An 8,162-nucleotide genomic window follows, 5' to 3' on the forward strand; every position below is an offset into this window, starting at 1 on the left:
GTAACACAAATAAATCTCTTCATATAAACAAACTAAGGCTTTGTCTGTGCTCTTTCCATTTAAAATTAGAGGCAACCACTTTTTGACATTTTAATCATGATCCAAACAAAGATGCTGCATACATGCAACATGAGCAGTTTTTAATCTAAATTACATTGTATAATTTCGAAATTTGAAGCAAAAACAGAATGGTTTTGGAAAAGCGGACGAGCTGAATGAGACGCAGATTCACTCTCTCCAGCAGGTGGCGCTTAAAGCATTTCCTTGGTTTCCTCTGTAAACAAAGCAGCACTGCACTTATGAACTTTAATATGCATTATACAGAGGCAAGAAGAAAATAAAAAATGCCATCTAAACTTTTCTAAAAGACAGTAAGTTCCCCTCAGACATGGATTCATATAAACTCCTACCCCTAAATGAATCGCGATTTGGTTAGCATCTCAACCGATTTGAATCGTCAAATATTTTAATCGATTTTCAACCGCCTCGCAGTTAATCGTTACATCCCTACTACCTGGGCATAAAAAACAGTGAAATATCTACTGGTTGATACGTCTACAGTCACAAAATATATCGTCTTACTGCCCAGCCCTAGGCCACACCTTCGCAGGCTGCTGTCCTCTGCTGGCACCTTGAGCTCAGGGAACAGTGGGAGGTATTGTTGACACATGAAAGGCTGTCAGTGAAGGGAGGACAGGGCTGGGCACAGGAGAGCAGGGTGCAATGAATACCAAGCTTTCAGCTCATTTGTCACCACAACCTACACAGACCTGCTCCCAAGACTGCACGCCTGTCCTCCCCACTCAGGCCTGCCACGTGCTCTTCATGCAACACCAGACAATGCCGAGAGGAGCCGGAGCCCCATTAATGATTTTTTTTTAAATATGGCACAGCTTATAATGTGGGAGTTACAGTAATCACAATAAATTCTACTAAAGAGAATAAAAGCTTTAAATATTGGCTTTAGAATTAAGAAAATCTTGCCAAACAAAGCGACAAACCTAACCACAGGGTATTTACTAATGTGCATGTTTAATCCACTAGGAAAGTTCTGTCAAACCTAAAACGTTTTGTGACAAGGGTTTGGCAATGAAGGAAACAGATCGAGAATCTGAGACCTATTTAAGGAAACTTAATAAGGGTTAAATGGTATCCAACCACATTTTGAAATGCCACAGGGAAAAGGATTTCCTGCTCTATTACACAACATATTAATCACAGAATACCTCAAATATGAGCCTTTGTGCTGGATCGTACATCTCAAGCCAAACACAGGAATGAAACAAGTCTCCTGAGGTAAGATTTTGATCATATACAATATGGCTTCTGGAAAAGAAGAGCAAGACTTAGAAGGGCAGTTATGCCCATGCTGAGGTCTTTTATCACTCATTGGTTGGCTGGAACCGTAGACGGCCATATGCCAACTGCAAGCAAACAGCTGCACAAAATTGTTAGCATAACAGAAATCACTGGCTAAATTTGTGGTCAGAACACAACCCTGGATCACGGCGACCCAACTGAGCATTCAACAGCTGACAGAAGATCATTCGACTAAGAAACAGAAAATAATTTGATGGTTCTCATATCAACTAAAGCTGCAATAATCTTCAGACTATCCCCTTCAACATTGTATTTCATTTTTCCCCATTCACAGGGCCATGGTTAGCAGAACATTTTCAATAAAGTTGCATCAGAGGTGGTTAAAGTTGCCATTTTGATTAAAAAATATTAAACCATTTCATAATAATGCAGTAGAGTCATGAATCTAGTACAATAATATTTATTGCAGTCCATAAGCATGATCAAATGATCTAATTTTGGACATTTAAGTGTGCTTACACTATAAAATGAGAAATATTGCAATATTATGCATATTATTACATTATATTTAACAGTCTTGAGCAATTCACTGCTAAAGTTGCTTCATGGTGCAATGGTCAGGATCAGGTGTTGGCATGCTCTTTCCAGTCGAGGACATAGTCTGACCTGCCAACAACAGCAGAAATAGTACAAGTCCAGTGCCAAGGAGAAGTGCTGCCCTCTGGGCAGCACTGAGAAGTGAGTCATGTGTTTGAGCTCAGGTGTGTCAGATCTAACTAAACTCTGAACATTTCCACTCCTCTGGACTGCTGATCAGCCTGGGGATGAATCAAGGGCAATCAGCAGCTTCAAAAGGAGCTTATTACTGATGCCAGACCTGGAAGCTAAAGGATGGGTGCGGATAAATGAAAGAAGTAAACCAATGAAACAAAAACACACCAATTCCCTCTGTTCCGGTGTGAAACAGCTACATTATTAGACTCATTAGAGAAAAAGATATTGCCAGAGGGACATCACAGGGATTCCCCCCCGTGTAACAGATGCAGCCCATAATAAGCACAGTTGACAGGCTAATAATAATGCACTGGATGTAATTTAGTCTAATTCTCATTAGAAAGGGAGTAGGGGAGAACTCCCGTATCAACAAAACAGCAGTTATTGAGGACACGCACACATGAACGAACTGTAACTGTGGTCAAGACTTAAAATTAGCCCTTCATTTTGGTGTAATATCAGGAGAGTAAGGCTCAAACCCAACCAATCAGATGTACTAGAACTGAACCTCTTTGCAGGTTTGATCTGATATTAGACTGAGGTACAGTGCTATTTACTCTCCCACTAAGATGCAAATCCAGTTTATAGCTGGAAAGGCAAGATGATCAAAAGAGCAGATGTTGCAAAGACCTCCTTCTGGCTGTGATTCATGATCTAATCAACACACCTGTTCCATCAACAGCACCATGAAGGCCCTAGGAAAAACAACTTTGGCTTCTACATGAATGCAATTAACCACAGCATATCCAGAAGTAGCACTAAAGACAGCTGGAAAGAGTGGTGTATAATCCATGAAGACACCTGACTGATAAGAGAAAGATTTCACTAAGGCGGCTTAAAAAACATTATTCCCTTTGTTTACTCTTAGTACACAAACTATAGGTTTTCAAAATTGGGGTCACCAGAAATGTGGAAATGAACAATATTCAAATTAGTTCAAATTAATAGATTATTCATTCAGTATTTATTACCGATTATTAAAGATATTCCAAGAATGACTCTATTGCGGCATATTATGACACATTATTTAGTATCTTTCAAAAATAAAAATATAATAGAAAACAAAATTTAAAAAAAATCTAAATTACTGGTCGATGGTGTATTTAAACTAGTCTGTGTGATAAACCCGTGTTTATAGTCATATCTCTTCTTGCAGTGGGTGAACAGAGAAATTGCTTTGAAGGTAATGCCCCTCATCCAATTCATCAGCAGTCAGGGGATTAGAGCTGTTATATTACCAAAAAGCTTACGATCTTACGGCCAACAGGGGGATTAAACACTACTCGTAAAATGAAGACAGGAGAAGCAAACCATCTGACAGGGCCATTATGACCCCCCCCCCACACACACACATAAACACCACTAGCAAACATACTGCAGTCATTCTTACACCTATCCTAACCAGATGCGATGCAACGCAATGTGGTGACTACCAATGGCAATGAAGACTGGATATAGGCTGGATACAGCCAGCTTGCATCCATCAGCGCAGAGACTGCAACCTCCAGTGATTTAATCTCTGTCAGTGTGAACAGGGTTTTATAGGTGGAAAGAGGCTGATCATCAGATCAAGCTATAGTCAGATGGAGCATGTAAAACAAGACAGAATGACATTCGTAAGAGTCTTGCATGGATGATTTGACAAGATATGAGGCTTAAACTTAAATCAGACCACACTGTCCCATTTACACACACCTAATAGTCTGACCGTTGTACTGACTGACTAATGAGGAGGTATAAAAGTTATTTTCTCCACTGACTCGTGGCTAAATCCAGCTTTACTTCATTTCTGCAAAGTGCCTTATGTAGCTTAGATCTGTAATATGTAAATGAAGCTCTCAGTAAATTAGTATCTGGGATTTGTCTATATTAAAACAAAGACAGTCAAAAATCTTTTGTAAGAAATTAATACCTTCAGCAAGGACGCATTAAATTTATCAAAAGTGACAGTTACATTTATAAAGTTACAAAAGGTTTCTATTTCAAATAAATGCTGTTCTTTTGAACTTTCTATTTAAAGAATCCTGAATCCTGTCAGCACAACTGTTATCAACACTGATAATAAGAAATGTTTATGAGCACAAAATCAACAAAGTAGAATGATTTTATGTGACACTGAAACCTAGTTCAGTAATGGCTCGTATTAAGCTTTGCCATGAAAGGAATAAATTACATTTTATTCAGTAGAAACAGTAGAAGTTTTCAACACAGGCCCGGATTGGCTAATCGGGAGGACCGGCAGAATTCCCGGTGGGCCGGTCAGTTTTTTGGCCGCGAGGGCCGGTGTTGTTATGCCACTGGGGCTGAGATATGGATTCTGTCCTAGGCTGCCTGCACTCACAGCAGCCCCGCCCCGCTCTTTTTCTCGCAGCCCCACTCGCAGGGTTGCCAGCCGTTCCGTATAATACGGAATCGTCCCGTATTTAAGGCATCAAAGAAGCGTCCCGTATGAAAGCTATAGCCTACGGAATGCAGTTTGTCCCATATTTGCAAGCAATCAATCCTCTGCCGGCTGCTCCCGCTTCACAGCAAGCGGGTCTCACGCTAACGGCAATTCCCTTTCACTATCCGCGTTTTGATTTTGCCAAACCAGTTTGGGAATGCAAGCAACTTATTGATCATGAGCCAACATCCAGCATCCAGTATTCAATTAAAACATTCAATCTACCTGAGGGAAGACGCCTTTCACTATTGTAAGTTAATACTGTTGAATAGAGAAAAAAACTGTCTACATCAACTTCTTCACAATTTACTCCGGCAGATGACTTTTTTTTTTTTTTGTATGACATAAAAATTATTTTTAGAATAACTGTACATAAATAGGTTAGGCAAAACAAATGTGATTATATCTGAAAACTTTTTAGGCAGACATTACGGTACAGTACAAATATTTTGAGCTTCCCTTATTCTGTCCCTTATTTTCTTATAAAGAATCACAATTGTCCCTTATTTTCCATTTCTGAAGTTAATTGGCAACCCTAATGATGACGTAATTATCTTTTGATTCCCACGACAGAGGCACCTTGCTAAAAAAACGTCAGTTGTTGAAGATATGCGAGCAAAAATACAATGAATTACAAGGCTGTAGGGAACAGTTCACTATTGCAGACGTAGGCCTATATACTGAGGTTTTAATTACATTATTTAAATAGGCCTATAGTCAGTCGTGAACTAAAGTGGGCCGGTCTAAGGCATGAAACTCCAGGGCTGAAAATGAGTCCCACTCAGGCCCTGTTTCAACTTAACTAAATATAGATGAAACACGTACAGTCGCTGGCTGCTAACTTCAGGTTGGTAAATAACAGCATTGGTACTCGTTTCTTACCCAGCTCCAATCACCAGTGAACATCTGACTGTGTCGTCATTGTGCTTTATGCCACAGTTTCGATCCTCTGCTCCGGTTCATTTAGAGATCCGTTTCACGAAATAGTCTGTCATACCTGAAACAGAGGAAACAGAAACAGCAACGAGTACCTCCAGGTGAGCTGTGTGAACATAAAAATCACACTGAAATTATATCACACACTGAAAGAATTTTTAAAGAATAATTTTTCCTTGTATTCAAGAAACTTATAACCTACTCCTTGAAGGAGCTCACTAAAAAATATTTTCTTCAACCTGAGGACTAAGTCATCACTGTGTCCTTATCTCTTCTGAGGTGGTGGCCCAATTTCAGAAATCATCTTTTAACACCAGCTACGCCTGTTTACTGGTTGCCCGTTTGCCTCGTTGATGGCATATCCCATTGCTGACAAACATCTGATTGAAAACAGCTTTAACGGCTTCCACAGGAGGACAAGTTATTCAAACCGCAGATTAAATGTACTATCAAATATCATCTGATGGTGTTGGCGGTTGTTTGAGTTGACTGCTTGGTCGAACGAATGGCAAAGGCAGCATTGTTGTAGGATGTTAAGATGAGATCAACTCCAAGCTAATTAGGCAGTTATCCATAAACGAAATCTGTCGTGAGTGCAAACGAAACTGGCACAACACATTTGGGCAAGGCATTAAGTACACTTTCACGTCAAGGAACACTGACTTACAGGCTTTAAATAGACCATAAATGATGGAGAAGAAACAAATAAATATTAGTAATTGCATTCATGATGAATTTACAGGCTAGTCGACAGCCCGGTCGTTAATGTATAGTGACGATCCATCAGCCGCAGTGTGTGGAGAGTGACTGCAACTCTTCACCCCACAATTAATCTCCGCCATAACAGTCTTCCAGCACCCGAGGAAAGACTTGTTAAATTAAAAACTGCAGTAAATCACACAGTAAAAAGAGTATTGATCTTTTTTTATAAAATGGGAATATTGACGAAGCACTTAAATCAGGTATTTGCTAGTTTATAACATTTTGTCGGTATACATGCCTCATTGACAAGGCTCCCATTCGTCACAGTGTAACAATGTAATGGCGTATAAAAAGAATAGGTATACCAGGAATGTTTAGACAGGTATAGATAATGTATGATGATTCAGCCAAGAAGAGCTTTAAAAGGCAACATAAGCAATATACATTTTCATTAATCCTTTCTGTAAAATGTATTTCATGCTTTTCATTGCATGTCTACTTAATAAAAAGTCACAGAGGCTGATCTTCAGGATGCCTGTCTGAGAGTCACAGCAGCAAAATCTCAGCGTGTCAGTGCTAGTTAACACCTCATTTACGTGTGGCTGTCTGCAGGGCATTGTCGGCAGTTACTATTAAAAGCCTCATCTTTTATGCCTGCTTCTCTCCCAAATCACAGAAGCTCAAAGATGAAATCCCAGCAATTTAGTACTTCCTTCAGGTCATACTCTCCTCTCATGGACTAGAAAAGAAGGAGGGCTGCAGACAAAAGAAGCGTGACATTAAATAGTCTTTTCAACTCACCCCAGCGGCCATCAAGTATCAATGACAACTTGAGCAAAGCTCACCGTGCCGGTTACTTTTTCTCAAGCTACTAATGCAACGTCCAATAAGCGAACCGATCATTCTTTTGAGCATAATCTTTACAATGAACAAGGTCAAAAAACCAGTCTGAAAAATTAGGCTAGTTCATTGGACATCAAATTCATCTGTCGTGAACGCGCTAAAGAGATGCTAGGGCAAATGTCACAGTTTTCAGTGAATAACAACTTATATTTTAGCCTGTTTCTCAGACAAAACCATCAAATGACTTCGTAAGATTTGGCAAAAATGTTTTATTCGTATACAGTGGGTACGGAAAGTATTCAGACCCCCTTCAATTTTTGATCAATGCACATACATAGAGCTCATCAAATATGGTAAACAGAAGTTCAAACATGCTTGTTTACCATATCTGATGAGCTCTATGTATACATTCGTCAATGTTCATGAAATTTATATACACATTTTCGGGTTGAACTATTCCTTACACAACTCCCACACAGTCCACAGTATACTAGGGATGTAACGATTAACCGCGAGCCGGTTGAAAATCGATTTAAATATGCGACGATTCAAATCGGTTGAGATGCTAAACAAATCGCGATTCAATTAGGGGTAGGAGTTTATATGAATGTATGTCTGAGGGGAACTTACTGTCTTTCGATGGTATTTTTTCTTTTCCTCTTGCCTCTGTATAATGCATATTAAAGTTCATAAGTGCAGCGCTGCTTTGTTTACAGCGGAAACAAAGGAAACAAAGAGTGAATCTGCATCTCATTCAGCTCGTCTGCTGTTTCTGTTTAATGCAAATATTTTTTATGCATAGTTTCACAAAACTGAAGTCAAACCATTCTGTTTTTGCTTCAAATTTCGAAATGATCAAATCGTGAGTTGAGTAAATCGTTACATCCCTACAGTATACACAAACGTGTTTATCATTTATGTTTCCCAAGATATGGATGGGCAAAAAAAACAGTCAAAGTGAATGATGTACAGGTTGTCCACCGTGCCCATGCGGTGCGTCTAATGTTCGCCATACACTAAATAAGGACGTACTTTATCTAAAAGCACCAGAGGGTTAGTTAATGTTCAGAGCACATGCCATATGCATGAGAGAGAGAGAGAGAGAGAGAGAGAGAGAGAGAGAGAGAGAGAGAGCGAGTCCTCG

The 8,162-nt window shown here is 39.5% G+C and overlaps 1 protein-coding gene across 2 annotated transcripts in view; it reads right to left on the bottom strand.

The window, feature by feature from the left end:
- The window catches only part of LOC107663974 (D-glucuronyl C5-epimerase-like), a 62,092-nt gene that overhangs the window by 19,301 nt on the left and 34,629 nt on the right, over positions 1–8,162 (bottom strand). Inside the window, exon 2 of one of the 2 annotated variants that reach the window (XM_016454414.1) lies at positions 5,420–5,534. The exons of the other annotated variant lie outside the window; for it this stretch is intronic. The gene's annotated coding sequence lies outside the window, so the exon portion shown is untranslated. The remainder of the gene's footprint in view (positions 1–5,419; positions 5,535–8,162) is intronic. 2 annotated transcript variants of the gene reach the window in all.

This window comes from Sinocyclocheilus anshuiensis, unplaced genomic scaffold (assembly GCF_001515605.1).
Source record: "Sinocyclocheilus anshuiensis isolate Anshui unplaced genomic scaffold, SAMN03320099.WGS_v1.1 scaffold2129, whole genome shotgun sequence".
Lineage (NCBI taxonomy): Eukaryota > Metazoa > Chordata > Actinopteri > Cypriniformes > Cyprinidae > Sinocyclocheilus > Sinocyclocheilus anshuiensis.